Below are 21,850 nucleotides of genomic sequence, written 5' to 3'. Positions count from 1 at the left end.
CTGACCAGTATAAAAGACAATAATCAGAAGGAGACTGCAAGTATGAGAAATCAGCTCTCAAGTTTTATTAATACTCACCAAGGCAGATATTACAAGATCATTTGTAAGCGCAATCATTTCTCATAGGGAGGTCAGTCAGTGAATCAAACAGGTGTCACAATTACCGAGATCTCCATAAGACTGTTCTAGCTGTCAGTATGTTATACCCTTTTGTTCTATCTTCTACATTACTGGAAGTTTCAGCTCACAATTAGTAATCTATTTAGCAATTAGTTTCGACCAACATGACAATTGTTGTCCCTCAAGTTTCGGTCAGCCCCTTTCATAGTTCTGTTTTTCCTGCACCTGGTTAACTGTAAATCTATCTTTTGCAAAATATCTCTGACCGCAGGTTCTCGTCATGGCCTTGTCCAGCTGTCATTTCTTCATCAGTTCTGCTATCCTTTGCACCCTTGCCAAGTTTCACTTGCCCTACAAGCTGTCACAATTCTGTGTTGCAGCAATTCTGAGAAATTCTGGGTCAGACACAGTTTTTGCTTTTAGAGGCCTAGTTGGCAGCTGTAAGCCTCTTGACCTGTATTTCACTGAAGGCAAGTGGTATCAATTTTCTACAGGCTCTTCAGCTTGGAGAAAAGGCGACTGAGGGGAGATATGATAGAGGTCTATAAAATAATGAATGGAGTGGAACGGGTAGACGTGAAGTGTCTGTTTACGCTTTCCAAAAATACTAGAACTAGGGAGCATGTGATGAAGCTACAAAGTAGTACATTTAAAACGAATCAAAGAAAATTTTTCTTCACTCAACGTATAATTAAACTCTGGAATTCGTTGCCAGAGAATGTAGTAAAGGCGGTTAGCTTAGCAGAGTTAAAAAAAATGTTTGGACAGCTTCCTAAATGAAAAATCCATAGACCATTATTAAATTGGACTTGGGGAAAATCCACTATTTCTGGGATAAGCAGAAACAAAATGTTTTGTACTTCTTTGGGATCTTGCCAGGAATTTGTGACCTGGATTAGCCACTGTTGGAAACAGGATGCTGGGCTTGATGGACCTTTGGTCTGTCCCTGCATGGCAATACTTATGTACTTATGAATCCAAAGAGAGAAGAAACCCCACTAGGGAGGGCGGACGGACTGGTCTGTTATGATTAAAGGAAAGAAAATTATCAGGTAAAAACATAATTTTTCCTTCCTTGTCATCTACTACTAAGACTACTAGATAAGTTCGGGATTGGTGGTAACATACTTAGCTGGATCAATGGTTTCCTAACCACAAGAACATACCAAGTAAAATCAAAATCAACCATATTATCACCATGGAAGGCAGACTGCGGAGTACCACAAGGATCACTGCTATCACCAATTCTGTTCAACCTAATGATGACCCCTTTAGCCAAGACCCTATCCAACCATGCTGACTTTAGCAAAATGGGGAAATACCTGAGGAAGGAGATGATGGGCTGGGAGGAAGTACAAGAAGTGGAAGGACAGTGGTCCCGGCTGAAAGAAGCTATAAATAGGGCCACAAACTTTTATGTTAGGAAAGTAAATAAAAGCAAGAGAAAAAGGAAACCAATATGGATCTCTACGCAAGTGGCTGAGAAAATATAGGGTAAAGAGTTGGCATTCCAGAAATACAGAAAAACTCAAGAAAAGGAACACGGGGAGGAATGCCGGATGAAACTGAAAAACTGAAAGAAGCCAAGAGAGAGATACGTTGGGCGAAAGCGCAAGCTGAAGAACAAATGGCTAGAAATGTAAGAAGGGGTGACAAAAATTTCTTCAGGTATATTAGTGAAAGGAGAATGACTAAAAACGAAATTGTGAGACTAAAAGATACTGCGAACCGCTATGTGGATAATGATGAAGAAAAAGCAAATTTGCTAACTAGATACTTTTGTTCTGTTTTCACAGAAGAAAATCCTAGAGAAGGACCGCGATGGACTGGAAAAAGTACAAATGAGAATGACGTGGATAGAGCACCGTTCACGGAAGAGAGTGTGTATGATAACAGTGATCACTTGATAACAGCGGTCATAATATGATCGGTTTTGATATTGGCTGCGAAGTAAGTGAACTCAGGAAATCAAATACACTAGCGTTTAACTTTAGAAAAGGAGATTACGATAAAAAGAGAAGAACGGTGAAAAAAAGACTGAAGGGAGCAGCTGCAAGGGTAAAAAACTTGAATCAGGCGTTCAAAAACACCATCCTAGAAGTACAGGACAAATACATTCCGCGTATTAGAAAAAGAGGAAAAAAGACCAAACGTCAGCCGGCATGGCTAAACGGTAAGGTAAAGGAAGCTATTAGAGCCAAAAAACAATCCTTCAGAAAATGGAGAAGGGAACAGACTGAAGACAATAAGATAAAACATAAGGAATGTCAAACCGAATGCAAAAAGGAGATAAGGAGGGCTAAGAAGGACTTTGAAAAAAAGTTAGCGTTAGAAGCAAAAACATATAGCAACATTTTTTTTAGGTATATTAAAAGCAGGAAGCCGGCTAAAGAATCGGTAGGGCCACTGGACAACTGTGGTTGTTAAAGGGGCGATCAGGAAGACAAGCCGTAGCAGAGAAATTGAATGAATTCTTTGCTTCGGTCTTCACCGAGGAGGATTTGGGAGGGATACCGGTGCCGGAAAAGGTATTTGAAGCAGACGAGACAGAAAGACTAAATTATTCACTGTAAACTTGGAGGATGTAATGGGGGCCAGTTCTGCAAACTGAAAAGTAGTAAATCACCGGACCAGATGGTATTCATCCCAGAGTATTAATAGAGCTGAAAAATGAACTTGTGGAGCTACTGTTAATAATATGCAATTTATCCCTAAAAACAGGTGTGGTACCGGAAGATTGGAGGGTGGCCAATGTAATGCCGATATTTTAAAAAGGGTTCCAGAGACGATCCGGGAAATTATAGACCGGTGAGTCTGACGTCGGTGCCAGGAAAAATGGTGGAGGCTATTATTAAGAATAAAATTACAGAGCACATACAAACGCATGGGCTACTGAGACAAAGTCAGCACAGTTTTAGTGAAGGGAAGTCTTGCCTCACAAATCTACTGCATTTTTTCGAGGAGGTGAACAAACATTTGGACAAAGGGAAGCCGGTGGATATTGTATATCTAGATTTTCAGAAGGCGTTTGACAAAGTGCCGCATGAAAGACTCCAAAGGAAACTGGAGAGTCATGGGATCAGGCAGTTTATTATTATGGATTAAGAGCTGGTTAAAGGATAGAAAGCAGAGAGTAGGGTTAAATGGCCATTATTCTCGATGGAGAAGGGTGGTTAGTGGGGTCCCTTAGGGGTCTGTGCTGGGACCGCTGCTTTTTAACATATTTATAAATGACCTCGAGATGGGAGTAACTAGTGAGGTAATTAAATTTGCAGATGACACAAAATTATCCAGGGTCGTCTCGTCGCGGGAGGAGTGTGAAAAATTACAAGAAGACCTCGTGAGACTGGGGGATTGGGCGTCCAAATGGCAGATGAAGTTCAACGTTGACAAGTGCAAAGTGATGCATGTGGGAAGGAGGAACCCGAATTACAGCTATGTTATGCAAGGTTCCGCGTTAGGAGTTACGGACCGAGAAAGGGATCTGGGAGTCATCGTGGATAGGACGTTGAAATCTTCCGCTCAATGTGCTGCAGCGGCTAAGAAGGCAAACAGAATGTTGAGTATTATTAGAAAAGGGATGGAAACCAAGCATGAGGATGTTATAATGCCGTTATATCGCGCCATGGTGCGACCGCACCTGGAGTATTGTGTTCAGTTCTGGTCGCCTCATCTCAAAAAAGATATAAAGGAATTGGAGAAGGTGCAGAGAAGGGCGACAAAAATGATAAAAGGGATGGGACGACTACCCTAAGAGGAGAGGTTAAGACGGTTAGGACTCTTTAGCCTGGAGAGAAGATGGCTGAGAGGTGATATGATAGAGGTTTACAAAATAATGAGCGGGATAGAGCGGACAGATGTGAAGCGTTTGTTTACGCTTTCTAACAACAATAATAGAACCAGGGGACACAAGATGAAATTAGAATGTGGTAGGTTTAAAACAAATCGGAGAAAGTTTTTCTTTACTCAGTGCGTAGTTAGACTCTGGAACTCATTGCCGGAGAAGGTAGTGACGGCAGCTGGCCTTGCTGAGTTTAAAGGGGGTCTGGACAGATTTCTGAAGGAAAAGTCCATTGATCGTTATTAAATTTTGGTTTTTTTGCCAGGTTCTTGGGGCCTGGATTGGCCGCTGTCGGAGACAGAGTGCTGGGCTTGATGGACCTTTGGTCTTTTCCCAGCATGGCAGTGCTTATGTGCTTAACAACTTGAAAAAAGGTGGACAAAGCCATGGGATCGGATGGCATCCACCCCAGGATATTGATGGAGCTCAGAGAGGTTCTGGCGGGTCCTCTTAAAGATTTGTTTAATAAATCCTTGCAGACGGGAGAGGTTCCGAGGGATTGGAGAACGGCGGATGTGGTCTCTCTTCACAAAAGTGGTGATAGGGAAGAACATGGGTGTAGACTGGGGGGGGGCGAGGGGGGGCATTGCCCCCCAAACAAAACGACTTATGACTTTACCGTTTTACGACTTATCTTCACCCAAAGTCGCAGTAAAAGCACCAAACAGGCAGGCTCGAGTCGACTCCGTCCTTCGCTTCCCTGCCCTCTCTGCGTCCCGCCTTCCAGTGATGTCATTTCCTTTCGGGCGGGACGCTGAGAGGGCAGGGAAGCGAAGGACGGAGTTACTGCCTGTTACTACCGCTAGTTCGCTGCGCCGCTGCAACAGCCTTCGGTACTGGAAGTCACACTAGCTCGATTTTACAAGAGCAAATGGTGGTTCTGAAAACGTTTCTACTCTCTTAGGTAACATAATGAGGCATATTTTCAAACCACTTAGCCTTCCAAAGTTCCATAGGTTTCTTTGGAACTCTGGAAGGCTAAGTGCTTTGAAAATGAGCCCCATAGTAGATGATGGCAGAAAAAGACCTGCACGGTCCATCCATTCTGCCCAACAAGTTAACTCTATGTGCTACTTTTTGTGTAGGATTGTCATTGGAGATCAAGTGCTTCCTTCCTAGAATGAAGTTTGTTGGAGCTTTCTGTCCTAGTAATTAACCTAGCGTGTTATTGTTCTGAAGAATATTTTTGTGGTGTGCAATTTTTCTTGATTAATTTCTTCCAATAAAAGTGCTATTCTTTTTCTAGGTTTTTTTGAGGGGCCGTATTGGATATATGGAAATAAATTCTTAGGATACGTGTGGTCTTTCTAACTACAGTAATATGTAGTCATAGTATCTACATTTATATTGCACAGGGAGAATAGCCAAGTCAGGCCGTTATAATTCAGGTCTTGTCTATTTTGCTTTACAGTATTTAAGGGTTCTATGAGCGCAATGCTCCTTTTTTTTTATAAAACATTTTGGGGGAAAAAAAGTTGTCTTGACAGTGAAAAGAAAAGGTGCTTTCTCGATCTCAATCCTTCTGCACCCTTAGTTAAATTACAAATAGATACCGTCCAAAAAATGTTAGCTTTATAGTGGACTTTTATTTGGTAGAACTGCAGTTATTACTCTGCTGTAAGGCTAAAGGAAACGTTTTGAATCTAAAACATACAAATATGATTGAGTGAAATCAGTCTCTGCCTTTTGAAGTGCAGTGAGTAGCTATAATAGAAAATAGTTAAGGGGAGCCAGATGATCCTTTCCAGCATATCAAATGGCTAGGAAGGTAGGGTTTGAAATCTGTTCTCTATTTTATCTGAGCTATTCCAGGGTTCCTAAATCTGGAGAAATACAAGCTCCTGCTCTAATTTTGACCTTAAATGCCATGTGACTGCTTTTATTTACAAACAGGCTGAAGGGAAAGGGCGGAGGGAGCTGCTTATCTTGCATCCTTGGTCTGTTTTCCTATCCTGTCTCACTGTACAGGCATATGACAAAACAAAATCTAGGTGCTAGCAGCAGTGCATAGGCAGAATCATTTCAAGTGAATGTGAAGAATGCACAAATACATGTTGCTCTTCTTTCAGGGAAAGGTGTTCTTGATTCTAGGGCATTGTGCAGCATAGCCTGGAAAAGGGGTGGGGAAATACTACTGGAGAGGAAGAGGGAGTGCTGGGTAAGGAGGAAAGAAGGAAGGGAGGGAGAAAGAGCTGCCTTGCTATCTCATACATATTCATTATGGTTATTCCCAATAAAAGCCAGCTCTTTTTCCCTTCCTGCCTTCCTTCCTCCATATTAGCATATTCATTTGCATATATGTATGCAAATTAATATGCTAATATGCTCCGCCCCATCCTTTGCCCCCTCAAATGAAACAGTCAAACTACGCCCATGGGGAAGAAGCTGGAAACTACAGGCCGGTAAGCCTCTGTTATGATCGTGGTCAGAACCCCTCTCAAACTTACCTTTTCCCTGGTGGTCAGCTTCTTAGCTGGCTTCCGTTCCTTCTGTCTGTCCTATCTGAGCTAGCTCTCTCTCTCTATGCTGGCAGCTTCCAACAGCATGACTCTAATTGTTTCACTTTACTACAGCTGTGTGTGTGGACTGAGTTAGCTCTACCTCTTTGGGTGTACTGGCTTCAAGTGCTTCATGGTGCTGCATTGGTGTGGGTTGGGCCTCTCTGGGTTTCAGTGTGATGTCTGCCTGGGTCTAGGGAGTGTGACATCATCAGGGAGGGCCTTGATAAGGAAGTGGTGCTCTTCCCTTCAGGGCCTTTGCAACGTTTGCTTTTGCTACTTGCTTTAGGTCCAGGTTAGTGTTAGTGCAGTGTGCACTTGTGACTGTGTGTTTAGCTTTCCTGCTTTTCCCTTGTGGTTCCCCCGCTTTTCCCTCTTGGTGCTTTGGAAGCATTGCTGTGTGTAGGGCTTTGGAAGCTCTGTTGCTGATAGAAGTACTTCAGGGTTTGGTGTTGTTAGGAACACTGCAGATTTGGCTGTTAGAAGTACTTCTGGTGTTTGTGCTGTTGGGAGCATTGCAGTCTTTGCTGTTGTGTTTGGTGCTTTGGAAGCACTTTTGGCTTACGTGTTTAGCTTCCCTGTTTTTTCCCTTGTGGCTCCCCTGTCTTCCCTTTTAGTGCTAGGAGCTCTTCTGGTTGTTTGGTGCGTGGGAGCACCTTAGTTAGTTTAGAGTTGTAGAGCTTCTGTAGCTTGGTGCTCAGAGCACCTGTGCTAGGTCTGCTGAAGTTTGGTGCTTAGAAAGCACCTTTATTAGCTTATGTGTTTAGCTTCCCTGCCTTTCGCCTTGTAACTCCCCTGCTTTTCCTTTTGGTGCTATGAGAAGCACTCCTGTTAGGTCAGTGCCTAGAGGCAATCCTGTTAGTATAGGGCTTAGGAAGTCCTTTTGTTAGTTTACTGTTAGGAACACTTCTGTTGGTTTAGGGCTTGGGAGCACTTAGGTCAGTTTAGGATTTAGGAGTACTTCTGTTTCCAGTCCTGGTCCCTGTGTCATCCGGTATTCGGTAAGTCCTGCCGGCCACTCGAACCCAAGGGCTCAACCCTTGGGGGGGCAGTGACTAAGTGCAGGTGAAGCTGTACGGACCAGTCCAGGGTGCTCCAGTCCAGTGTGTTCCAGTCCAGTGTTCCAGTCCTGTGTCCTCCAGTCCGGGGGATTCCAGTCCAGTGTTCCAGTCCAGGGGATTCCAGTCCATGTGTTCCGGCTCGCTGGGCGGTGCCTGCAGTCCCTGCCGGTGCCGGTGTGCTTACCCAGTGTTGGTTGGTGGGTTTTGCCTGCTGCTGTCGCTCCTCGTCAGCAGCCCAAGGGCTCACGTTTGCTCCAGAGCCCGGCCCCGCGGGCTCTGAACCTGAGAACCTGACAGCCTCACTTCGGTTATTGGAAAAGTAATGGAAGCAATGCTGAAGGAAAGGATAGTGAATTTCCTGGAAGCCAATAAGTTGCAAGATCCGAGACAACATGGTTTTACCAAAGGGAAATCGTGCCAAACGAATCTCATTGAATTCTTTGATTGGGTGACAGGAGAATTGAATCAGGGACGAGCTATAGACGTAATCTACTTAGATTTCAGCAAAGCTTTTGACATGGTTCCCCACAGGAGGCTCTTAAATAAACTGGATGGGCTGAAGATAGGACTTGAAGTGGTGAACTGGATTAGGAACTGGTTGACGGACAGTTGCCAGAGGGTGGTGGTGAATGGAATTCGCTCAAAGGAGGGAAAGGTGAGTAGTGGAGTGCCTCAGGGATCGGTGCTGGGGCTGATTCTGTTCAATATATTTGTGAGTGACATTGCCGAAGGGTTAGAAGGTAAAGTTTGCCTATTTGCGGATGATACAAAGATCTGTAACAGAGTGGACACCCGGGAGGAAGTGGAAAACATGAAAAAGGATCTGAGGAAGCTAGAAGAATGGTCTAAGGTTTGGCAAGTAAAATTCAATGCGAAGAAATGCAAAGTGATGCACTTAGGGAATAGAAATCCACGGGAGACATATGTGTTAGGCGGTGAGAGTCTGATAGGTACGGACAGGGAGAGGGATCTTGGGGTGATAGTATCTGAGGATATGAAGGCGACGAAACAGTGTGACCAGGCGGTGGCCGTAGCTAGAAGGTTGTTAGGCTGTATAGAGAGAGGTGTGACCAGCAGAAGAAAGGGGGTGTTGATGCCCCTGTATAAGTCGTTGGTGAGGCCCCACCTGGAGTATTGTGTTCAGTTTTGGAGGCTGTATCTTGCTAAGAATGTAAAAAGAATTGAAGCGGAGCAAAGAAAAGCTATGAGAATGGTATGGGATTTGCGTTACAAGACGTATGAGGAGAGACTTGCTGACCTAAACTATGTAGGGGTGATATGATACAGACGTTCAAATATTTGAAAGGTATTAATCCGCAAACGAACCTTTTCCGGAGATGCGAAGGTGGTAGAACGAGAGGACATGAAATGAGATTGAAGGGGAGCAGACTCAAGAAAAATGTCAAGAAGTATTTTTTCACGGAGAGAGTAGTGGATACTTGGAATGCCCTCCCGCGAAAGGTGGTGGAAATGAAAACGGTAACAGAATTCAAACATGCGTGGGATAAACATAAAGGAATCCTGTTCAGAAGGAATGGATCCTCAGGAGCTTAGCCGAGATTGGGTGGCAGAGCCGATGGTGGGAGGCGGGGCTGGTGGTTGGGAGGCGGGGATAGTGCTGGGCAAACTTATATGGTCTGTGCCAGAGCCGGTGGTGGGAGGCGGGGCTGGTGGTTGGGAGGCGGGGATAGTGCTGGGCAGACTTATACGGTCTGTGCCCTGAAGAGGACAGGTACAAATCAAGGTAGGGTATACACAAAAAGTAGCACATATGAGTTTATCTTGTTGGGCAGACTGGACGGACCGTGCAGGTCTTTTTCTGCCGTCATCTACTATGTTACTATGTAACCAAGGCCTGAACCCTTTCATATATGCAGACGACATCACAATATACATTCCTTACAAATCTAATCTGACAGAAATCACCAATGAAATCAAGAGCAGCTTGAACACCATGGACTCCTGGGCAAACGCATTTCAACTAAAACTAAACAAAGAAAAAATACACTGTCTCATTGTCTCATCCCAACACAGCGCGGACAACCCTACAATTATCAACACCCCAGACCACATCCTCCCTATCTCAGACAGCCTGAAAATCCTTGGCGTTATAACAGACCGCAACCTAACACTAGAGAAACAAGTGACATCCACAACTAAGAAAATGTTTTACTTAATGTGGAAACTTAAACACGTGAAACAATTCTTCCCGAGGGAAACATTTTGCAACCTGATCAATGGTATTAAGTCACATGGACTACTGCAATGGAATCTATGTGGGATGCAAAGAACAAACATTAAAGAAACTCCAGACCACCCAGAACACGGCAGCCAGACGTATCTTCGGAAAAACCCAATTTGATAGCGCAAAACCTCTCCGCGAAAAACTACACTGGCTCCCAATCAAAGAACATATTGCTTTCAAAATCTGCACAATGGTTCACAAAATTATCTAAGGTGAAGCCCCGGGATACATGACAGACCTGACTGACCTACCAACCAGAAATACTTCAAAATCAACACGAACGTACCTAAGCCTGCACTACCCAAGCTGCAAAGAACTCAAATACAAATCAACTTACGCATCCAATTTTTCGTACATAAGCACACAATTGTGGAATGCACTTCCAAAAGCCTTAAAAACTACAGTGGTGGAAATAAGTATTTGATCCCTTGCTGATTTTGTAAGTTTGCCCACTGACAAAGACATGAGCAGCCCATAATTGAAGGGTAGGTTATTGGTAACAGTGAGAGATAGCACATCACAAATTAAATCCGGAAAATCACATTGTGGAAAGTATATGAATTTATTGCATTCTGCAGAGGGAAATAAGTATTTGATCCCCCACCAACCAGTAAGAGATCTGGCCCCTACAGACCAGGTAGATGCTCCAAATCAACTCGTTACCTGCATGACAGACAGCTGTCGGCAATGGTCACCTGTATGAAAGACACCTGTCCACAGACTCAGTGAATCAGTCAGACTCTAACCTCTACAAAATGGCCAAGAGCAAGGAGCTGTCTAAGGATGTCAGGGACAAGATCATACACCTGCACAAGGCTGGAATGGGCTACAAAACCATCAGTAAGACGCTGGGCGAGAAGGAGACAACTGTTGGTGCCATAGTAAGAAAATGGAAGAAGTACAAAATGACTGTCAATCGACAAAGATCTGGGGCTCCACGCAAAATCTCACCTCGTGGGGTATCCTTGATCATGAGGAAGGTTAGAAATCAGCCTACAACTACAAGGGGGGAACTTGTCAATGATCTCAAGGCAGCTGGGACCACTGTCACCACGAAAACCATTGGTAACACATTACGACATAACGGATTGCAATCCTGCAGTGCCCGCAAGGTCCCCCTGCTCCGGAAGGCACATGTGAACGGCCCGTCTGAAGTTTGCCAGTGAACACCTGGATGATGCCGAGAGTGATTGGGAGAAGGTGCTGTGGTCAGATGAGACAAAAATTGAGCTCTTTGGCATGAACTCAACTCGCCGTGTTGGAGGAAGAGAAATGCTGCCTATGACCCAAAGAACACCGTCCCCACTGTCAAGCATGGAGGTGGAAATGTTATGTTTTGGGGGTGTTTCTCTGCTAAGGGCACAGGACTACTTCACCGCATCATGGGAGAATGGATGGGGCCATGTACCGTACAATTCTGAGTGACAACCTCCTTCCCTCCGCCAGGGCCTTAAAAATGGGTCGTGGCTGGGTCTTCCAGCACGACAATGACCCAAAACATACAGCCAAGGCAACAAAGGAGTGGCTCAGGAAGAAGCACATTAGGGTCATGGAGTGGCCTAGCCAGTCACCAGACCTTAATCCCATTGAAAACTTATGGAGGGAGCTGAAGCTGCGAGTTGCCAAGCGACAGCCCAGAACTCTTAATGATTTAGAGATGATCTGCAAAGAGGAGTGGACCAAAATTCCTCCTGACATGTGTGCAAACCTCATCATCAACTACAGAAGACGTCTGACCGCTGTGCTTGCCAACAAGGGTTTTGCCACCAAGTATTAGGTCTTGTTTGCCAGAGGGATTAAATACTTATTTCCTCTGCAGAATGCAAATAAATTCATATACTTTCCACAATGTGATTTTCCGGATTTAATTTGTGATGTGCTATCTCTCACTGTTACCAATAACCTACCCTTCAATTATGGGCTGCTCATGTCTTTGTCAGTGGGCAAACTTACAAAATCAGCAAGGGATCAAATACTTATTTCCACCACTGTATATACGACCACCTACACTTCTGGAGAACACTAAAACTTATTTGTTCAAAAAGGCATACCCTACCAACCCAACATAAAAGCCTGACCGCTGCAACACAACAAAACCATAATACAGTATGGACACAAAAATAACAAAATACATCATGTACACAACACAATTCGTCCGTGTATGACACCCCTATGTGGTTATGCCACATGAACCTTATCCTATCTCATGTGGCTATACCACTTGAACCTTATCTTATCTCTACATCACTCTGTATTTGTTTACACTGGAGTCTGCAATCGCATCTCCGGGACTATATAAGCCACATTGAGCCTGCAAATAGGTGGGAAAATGTGGGATACAAATGTAATAAATAAATAAATCTATACCAGACCAGTCCAGACCAATGGGATGTAGCAAAGCAGTCACTCCATTAGGGTGGGAGAACAAAGGAGCAAAAATACCAACAAATGTGAAACTAAGCAGCCATAGCAACACGACTGTCAGATATAGGCACAGGAAATATCAAAAGTTCCTGGAAACAAAAACAGTGCACCCTGTTGCCACAATAGATGGATTCTCAGAAGCTTAGCCGAGATTGGGTAGCAGAGCCAATGGTGGGAGGCGGGGCTGGTAGTTTGGAGGCGGGGCTAGTGCTGGGCAGACTTCTACGGTCTATGCCCTGAAAATGGCAGATACAAATCAAGGTAAGGTATACACAAAAAGTAGCACATATGAGTTTATCTTGTTGGGCAGACTGGATTGATCGTGCATGTCTTTTTCTGCCGTCATCTACTATGTTACTACGTAATAGGCCACCAACATGAGGCCACCACAAAGGAGCAAAGCACTCAATGAGAAATCAATAGCACTGGAAAAACCAGCAAAAAAACACCGACCGTGCAGAGGGGTCATAACCTGCAAAGTTGTCAGAAACTGAAAAATACTGTCTGAGCCCGTAGACTACAGACTATCTCTGCTCAGCTACATGAACAAAAGATGCTGGGCCTGCAAATACGACTGTAAGCAACCCAGTTGAGAGCCTGCAACCATGTACAAACCCCAGAAGCCTAGAAGGGAAAAGGTTTGTGCCTTCGACTGAGCAGGAAACATACCACATACCTACAGCAGTACCAGAATATGAGTAGCAGAGACAGAGAGGGTAATGACTTATTCCCAGAGAAGAGTCCGTGCGCTAAGCATAGGGTTGGAACCCAGTGTACATCTCCAAAACAGAACTTCATGGTCCATGAAAACATTGAATCCTGGTCTACGTCCGAAGAAAAGACACAAAGTCCCTTGAACAGGAAGTGTAAAGGAGCTCCCATCAATGGAGAGACTGAGGCAAGGCCATAGATGCAAAGAAGGCTGTAAACACTACCAGTCGAAGCTGGAAGTAAGCCCAAAACCAGAGAAGGTTACCATCACCAGAGAAAGGCAATTGGCTACCACTTAAGGAATGCATTGCGTTCAAGATATGCATGATTGTTCACAAAATCATTTGCGCAGACGCCCCAATATACATGTTAAACCTGGTGGACCTACCTCCCAGAAATGCCACAAGATCATCCCGCAAATTTCTCAACCTGCATTATCTCAGCTGCAAAGGACTTAAATACAAGCTGATGCATGCCTCCACCTTCTCTTACATGGGCACACAGATATGGAATGCATTGCCTACAAACTTAAAAACAATCAACGAAACAAAAAACTTTCGAAAATCTTTGAAAACATTTTTCTTCAACAAGGCTTACAATGAGAACCAATAGCCTTACCGAACCACCTCATCAATCCATGCAATTATGAACTCCCACCTTACATAACTACCCTAACCACTCCCTTCTTTCCTCTCTACTCCTTTACTTAATCACCACACATCACTAACTGTACTCGTCAAACTGAAATGACAATGTTATTAAATATATGTAAGCCACTAATCACACCCTTCTTTCCTTTCTACTCCTTTACCTAATCGCCACACATCACTAACTGTACTCGACAAACTGAAATAACAATGTCATTAAAACTATGTAAGCCCCTAAGTAATTTAACAAAACTATGTAAGCCACATTGAGCCTGCAAATAGGTGGGAAAATGTGGGATACAAATGCAATAAATATATAATATATAAAAGGCCGAGGAGCGCTTCATATGCAGTGACCAAGCCACGCAGGACATGCATAGCTGCACTGGAAAACCAGAATTGGAGGCACACTCCACAGCTTCAGAAGCTGCGCTGTACATGCAACACTGGAGCCATGGCCCTTGATACAGTCAGAAATGGCCTCCTGGTTCAACAGGAATGACTAGCCTATGCCTCAGAGCCAGAGGAGAAAGAAATCTCCACCTCCAGAACTCAGCCAGGAAAGGAAGGGAAAAGCAGGTAGAGACAGAGTACACCCAGCTGAGTACCTTGCTCCAGTACAGCTGGGTGTACTCTGTCTCTGCCTGCTTTTCCCTTCCTTTCCTGGCTGAGTTCTGAGTTGTTTATATGACCCCTGATGTAGGCGCTTACATGCGCCGAAATGGCCCATGTCGGGTCCTACTTTGATTTGCCTTAATAAAAGACTGTTGAATATCTCCAGTGGTGGATTCGTCTTTGGTCAGCCTCTACTTTTGCCTGCTGTGTTTTGTTGCCATAGAGGGATCCCCTGCTTTGTATTTTGAACTCACAAACACAACACAGCCTGCATGAGGCCAAACCGAAGTGACGCCCAATGGCCAGCTGTGGTGCCAAGGCAACAGTCCAACGATGGAGCAATATTCCACAGGGATAGATGTAACAAGTCCCTGCAGCTAGAATGCAGGTACGCCCCCTATCAGGGATGATGCTGCACCCGAAGGCCTGAAACAGATTTACACTCAACTACCATGAAAAGTACTGGGACTCACTAGAAGAAAGGCCAAGAAAGGAAAGCCCAACTTCCAAAAAGGTAGCTATGCTGTACAAGAAGGAAAGGAGTTGCGTGCTACAGCCAATGCTGACTCTGTATGCTACCACGAATGCCAGCTGTGCTAACAATGGCTATAAAGGGCTGCGCTTCCCAAGCAAGAGAATAGAATTAACATACAGTCAAAGAAGAAATTGCGCTCTACAGCCAAAGAAGAAACTGTGCTCTACCACCAATTCCTGAGTGCAAAACAGGGCGATGGAGCATGGCACTGACCAGCACAGAGGGCGCAGTTCCCTACATCCAAAGAGAGAGTCGCTATCAAGAGTCAGCCAAGGAATGAAGTTCCCCAGTCATTAGGAAACAGTGTTCAACATCCAGCAATGGAATGCTACTCATCAACCAGTGAGGAAACTCTGCTTAACCAGCGACAGATCCCTGCTCAACATCCAGGGAAGGAACATTGCTTGACGTCCAGCGATGGAGCCCTGGCTCACCATCCAGCAAAGAAACCTTGCTCACCACCTAGGGAAGGCACACTACTCAACATCCAGTGATGGGGCCCTGCTCGACATGTGGAGATGGGGCTCTGTTTGATATACAGAGATGGGATCCTATTGGACATCCGAAGATGAGGCCCTGATCCTGAGATGGGCCCCTGCTGGACCTGTGGAGATGGGCCCTGCTCGATATCCAGAGATGGAGCCCTGCGCAACATCCAGAGATGGAGCCCCGCTAGACAGCCAGAGATGGGGCCCTGCTCGACAGCCGGAGATGGAGCAATGGTGTAGAGAAGTTAGCCGTCTAATGATGGAGCGAAGACTGAAGTCAAATGTGCTGAACATGGAATGAAGGAGTGATGCCCTACATCCCACTATCAACAGAAAATTAGACAGCCACCGATGGAGACACACTAACTCCAGGAAAGGATTAATGCTCCACCTGTCGCTCTAGATGAAGAATCACAGCCAGCATCTGAACAAAACTCAGCTCCACCATTGGGGCTGTTGCCTAGAAATGGAGCACTCCACTGCTGAAAGAGAAAACAGCCTACTTCCATGGACAGGCCGCCATAAGATAGCTAGCTCAAATCAGGAATGGGCCACACTAAAATTACTGAAAGATGTGGCAGTAAGGAGGAGGTACATGGCCCCACCTAACACTATGCCACACCTGAAAAAGAGTGCTCTATCAAGACAAGAGGGGACTACAAACAATCTGCCAAAGGAGAACCCTGACACCCTCTCAAAGGAGATATGGCAGAAAGGAAGCAGGGATGAATAGGTGCTCTCCCTAAAGATAAGGCCGTGTTCCAACAAACCAGCCAAAACTGACACCCACAAACAGAACAGTTGAGCTCCCCACAAGGTGCAAAGATATGGGACACCCACCAAAAAACAGAGGAGATCCAACCACGCAGGTGTAGAGAGGAACACCTATTCACAGAGACTAAGGTGCAAGCCAGAGAAAACATGCAGAAAGCAAAGGCCAAAAAAAGGAGACAAAGACAGAGACTCACCCAAGTCATGCTGAGCTCTCAAGAAAATGGAGGGAGTATTATTATACAGAGAGGCTGCTGCAGGAAAAAACAGAAACGAGGAAATTGCCACAGTGGCAGAAGGAAAGTTGCATCCTTCAAAACGAAGAATAGCAATCCGCGGTGGGGGGGAAGTGCATTCATCCCTCTGAGGAACTGCTGTGCACAAACACCTTCCAAGAAGAAATAGCGCTGAAAAGAGAGGAGTGTGTCAAGGGAAGAAGCCTCAGAAATGTAGCAAATGTAGCAAAGGTAGCAACCCAAACAACAGCCAGACTGCATGCCGGCAATGAGGCGCTCCAAGCCACCGGGACCTGAGACATGGCCCAACACAGTGCACCAAAGAACACCGGAGCTGTCCACAAATAAAAGGAAAGACCAGCGGAGAAGTCCAGGCCGCAAAAAGCTGAACCAGAGTCCCCAGGAATGTGGAAGGAAACACTATGTGATCGAGCAGGGGGAAGAGGGGTTGGTGGTTGAGAGGCTAGGATAGGGGAGGGCAGACTTATACGGGGTCTGTGCCAGAGCCGGTGATGGGAGGCAGGACTGGTGGTTGGGAGGCGGGAAATACTGCTGGACAGACTTATACGGTCTGTGCCCTGAAAAAGACAGGTACAAATCAAGGTAAGGTATACACATATGAGTTTATCGTGGGCAGACTAGATGGACCGTGCAGGTCTTTTTCTGCCGTCATCTACTATGTTACTATGAGCCAGGGCACCCAGAAACTAGAGCTCCGTAGAGAGCCGAAGCATGGAAGGTGGCAGTTAGAAGGCCAGTGTCTGAGCAGAAAGTTCACCATCTGTGCAACAAAAAATAAAGAGGGTCAAAGAAAAAAAATGCCCCCCCCCCCCCCGAAGTGGAGAGAAGCGTCACTCTAACATAAACTCCAGGACCGGACGCTCACCTCCATGCCTGACAAAAACGCATCGCGAACTGCTCCAGCTAGAGCACCAAGACAAGCGACCTGTGGAAACTTGTGGCAGGAAGGCAGGAACGAGGTTCACCAGGTCAGACAGTGAAAAAAAAAATGACCAAAGAAAAAAGCCAAAAAATAGAGAAAGGAAGTACTACCATAGAAACGAAGCTCCATGCTTCGAAAAGGAAAAAGACAACGCTCTTGTTGGTGAAAATTAAAGAAGGAACCAGTAGGCAGAATCTCTTACTCATAGGCAGATTATCAAAAGTCCCGCACTGTTCCAAACAGCGCTCTCAAAATAGCGCTGGAACAGCGCAGGGCTTTACCGGACCTATGATTTGAGATAATTGCATGCAAATTTAAGCACGCAATTCTCTCTGATCATGGGGTAGAAGTGCAGGAGGATTGTGCCTGAGAATGCGCTCATAGCAGGAAAACAGAAGAACAGTAACGCTTGCAGACACACAGAAGAAACAGTCACAACAAGGGTGAGAAAGGAAAGGGCAGCAGACGATGTCCAAAATAACACCTTTATTGAAACTTCCAGAGACTCTAAACGAGTCGTACTTCGGCCCACAAAGGCCTTCCTCAGGAGTCTACAAACACATATATTAACAAATTAAAATCAATATAAATGTAAACTACAATAAAATATTATATTGTTAATAAAATATTATATTGTTTGACACAGTATAAATAAATAACATGAACAGATAAGCATATAAGCAACATGTATTCTGCTATACAAAACATAAAACAAATGTAAAATCACAATAATGATAATGACAAAATATGAATGTGACTATATGTGTGAGTGTATGTATATATGTATATACACACAGTGCAATCCGCTTAAGTGCAAGGGACTGGGACCAAAGAATTACATGCAGTTAACTGGAGTGTGCACTTAACTGTTGTGACCCAAAGAAGCTTGACATCTGATAAACATATGTACAGTACTGTTTATTATACATATACAGTCTCCGTTAACTGACGTTAGGCTTACTTGAAGTAATCAGTCATAGTCCTCTGCACACTCTTGTGTCTTTGAGCTACATAGACTACTGTCTGCCAGACGGTAAAAACTGTCATCACTGACATCCAGTGGCCTCCAGATAGGCCCGCATGGTGTTGAGACTCTCCAGTGCTCTTGCAAAAGTGACAGGTGGAGGTTGTTGAATTTTGTCAGCACGTGCCTCGCTGCTCATTTCATCATCTGTTTCATCATCAGCCATTGCCTGTGTGTAGGCGCATATCTGGACATCAGTGCTGTCGTCAGCTGTTTGTAGATCATAATCAACAGCTACGTAGTGATGAAACTCCTCCCAGTAACACCGGCTGGGATGTCAATAGCCTGTTCATCTGACGCGTTTGCAACAGCTGCATCTGTTTCGTCCCTCTCCACATCCCCAACAAAGCTTGCCCGCTTGTAGCAGTTCACAATGGTTGCCTGTGTAACATGATTCCAGGCTTCTTTCTGCATATGTAGGGAATCCAACAGTGATAGATTACGAGCCAGTTCAACAGCACGTTGATCCTTGCCAGTCTGGTCATCCATAATGCTCATCAGACGACGTAGCACAAGAGCCCAATAATGTTGTTTGAAATTGGCTAATATGCCATGATCCATAGGTTAGATCAGAGAGGTAGTGTTTGGTGGCAGGAAGACCATCTTGACGTTAGACAGCCTGACAACATCACTGTGTGCAGCACAATTATCACAAAGCAACAAAATCTGATGCTTTTGTACCCGCATTCTAGTGTCTAACTTCTTTAGCCACTGCTTCCAAATTTCCCCAGTCATCCATGAATTTGCGTTAGCCTCGTATGACACAGGAAGTCGCTTAACTATCTTGAAGCAACAGGGCTGTTTGCTCTTTCCAATGACAAGGGGTTCCAACTTCTCACTCCCATCCATATTGCAGCAAAGGAGGATCATCGGTCCTTCGATGTAGTTTCAGCTTGTTTGAATGCAAGTGTTCCATCAGGAATCGCTCACCAGTAGAGACAGTTTTCGTCAGCATTGAAAATGTAACGAGGTGCAAACTCGTTCAAGATGGCAGGAAGAACTGAAACAACCCAATTTTCAGCACCAAAGTCATCAGCGTCTTGTTTTTCACCATGCTGTTTCTCTCCTTCCATCTTTCCAACCACCCAACAGTGGCTTTGAATTCAGTTAGTCCAAGACTTTCAGCTAGCTGATTAGCCTTCTCCAGAAGCAGTGGACCACTGACAGGAAACTGTCTGCTCCTGACTTGAGAAAACCACCGAAGAAGAGCATCTTTTACCTCCTCAGCTTTTCCCGCTCGTTTTCGTTTCCGGTGTGGATTTGTATTGTTTTGCCAGTCTTCCAGAAGCTGGTCTTTCTGCTTCAAGATACGTGAAATTTGACTGGGATTGACACCATATTCTTTAGCAATAGATGCTTGACTTTGTTTTCTAATTTTTAAAGAACTTCTATTCGTTCAGTCAGTGTTAAAGTCTTACAAGTTGGGCGACGACCCCAGTGTACACTCTAACAACATTCTTTCGCTCATTCTGCCTGTGGCAGTTAAAGGGGCGGTAAATTTTAAATCTCGTTGGTTGTCACACGCCAATCGGCTTCCATATTCCGTGCGCACGCTTATGCGGAGTCTTTCCTGCAGAGGAGCGGTCTTAAACCTTGCATATAAGCAAATCTTGCACTTATCAGTGGTGCGCTAAACCGAAGTTTGTCCCCATAGAAATTGATGGTGCCAAAAACGGGACCGAAGTACGGTATGCAGTTAAACAGAGCATGCGCTTATCTGACGTGCACTTCAATGGAGTGCTATATATATATATATATATATATATATGTATACAGCCCTCCTTTCTGAGTTTGGCCCCACACCTTACCAGGCCTGGATTCTCCCACCTCATCACAATACACACACACACAAACATATATATATATCTATATCTATATGTGTGTGTGTGTATTGTGATGAGGTGGGAGAATCCAGGCCTGGTAAGGTAAGGTGTGGGGCCAAACTACACGTCCCAGAAGGTATTAGGAAGGTATATATTATTATTACATTTGTATCCCACATTATCCCACCTTTTTTTGCAGGCTCAATGTGGCTTACAATTCATCGTGGATACTGGAAATAGAAAATAATGTACATTGGTTTTACAGCAAGTTTTGGGTACATGATATGATGGTGAAATACATAATATTGGAAATAGAAAAGAGTATACATTTGTTTTAGCAGAAGTTTTGGTTACATGATGGTAAAATACATGATAGTGTTAAAGCCATAGACGGTAGGTGCATGACAGTGTGAAAGCAAAAGACATTAAAGGACATTCCTGGATATCTTAAAGAAAGTAGAGTTAAGCGTGTTGTTCTTTATGATATATTTTGTCGAAGAGATAAGTTTTCAGGAGTTTGCGGAAATTGGTCATTTCGTAGACTGATTTCAGGTTACGTGGCAGTGAGTTCCAGAGCTGTGTGCTTGTATAGGAAAAGGTTGATGCATGCATTGATATGTATTTCAAGCCTTTACATTTGGGAGGATGAAGATTGAGGAATATGCGGGAGGATTTTTTTGCATTTCTGGGTGGTAGTTCTATTAGGTCCAACATTTAGGCTGGGGCATCACCATGGATGATTTTGTGGACCAAGGTACAGAGTTTGAACGTGATGCCATCTTTGAGTGGGAGCCAGTGTAGGTTTTCGCAAAGGGGTGCTGCGCTCTCGTATTTTGGTTTGCCGTGTTCTGGGCTGTTTGGAGTTTTTTGAGTATTTGCTCTTTGCAGCCGGCGTAGAGTGAATTACAATAGTCCAGATGACTAAGTACCAGTGATTGGTACCAAGTATCGGAAGACATTCCTTGGGAAAAATGGTCTGACTTGTTTTAGTTTCCACATTGAATGGAACATCTTTTTAGTTATGTTTTTGCATGGTTCTCAAGTGTTAGGTGTCGGTCAATGGTGACTCCAAGGATTTTTAGGGTGTCTGAGACTGGTAGACTTAGATTAGGTGTGTTGATGGTGGTGAATTCCTTCTTGTTGTATTGCGAGGTGAGTACTAGGCATTGGGTTTTTTCGGCATTTAGTTTCAGTCGAAATGCATCTGCCCAGGAGTTCATAATGTGTAGGCTTTGGTTGATTTCGTCGGAAATTTCTCTTAGATTGTGTTTGAATGGGATAAAGATTGTTACATCATCAGCATATATGTATGGGTTTAGATTCTGATTCGATAATAGCTTAGCCAAGGGTGTCATCATTAGGTTGAATATGGTCGGTGAGAGGGGGGATCCCTGTGGAACTCTGCATTCAGGTGTTCATGTGGCTGATGTTGTCGAGTTTGATGTCACTTGATATGAGCGGGTGGTTAGGAAACCCTTGAACCAGCTGAGAACGTTACCTCCGATTCCGAAGTATTCAAGGATGTGTAATAAAATTCCATGGTCGACCATGTTGAATGCGCTTGACATGTCAAATTGTAGCAGTAGTATGTTGTTGCCGTTTGCTATCAATTGTTTGAGTTTGGTCATAAGCGTGACTAGTACGGTTTCCGTGCTGTGATTAGAGCAAAATCCTGACTGGGAATCGTGCAGTACCGAGAACTTGTTTAGATACTCTGTGAGTTGTTTGGTCACCATGCCTTCTGTTATTTTGGTGAATAGGGGAATGGATTCTACTGGTCTATAGTTCGTTAGTTCATTAGTATTTTTCTTTGCATCCTTAGGTATGGGGGTGAGTAGAATATTACCTTTCTCCTTTGGGAAGAGTCC

The sequence above is a fragment of the Microcaecilia unicolor genome, chromosome 8, assembly GCF_901765095.1.
Source record: "Microcaecilia unicolor chromosome 8, aMicUni1.1, whole genome shotgun sequence".
Taxonomy (NCBI): Eukaryota; Metazoa; Chordata; class Amphibia; order Gymnophiona; family Siphonopidae; genus Microcaecilia; species Microcaecilia unicolor.
Note: the sequence above shows the minus strand (reverse complement) of the source record.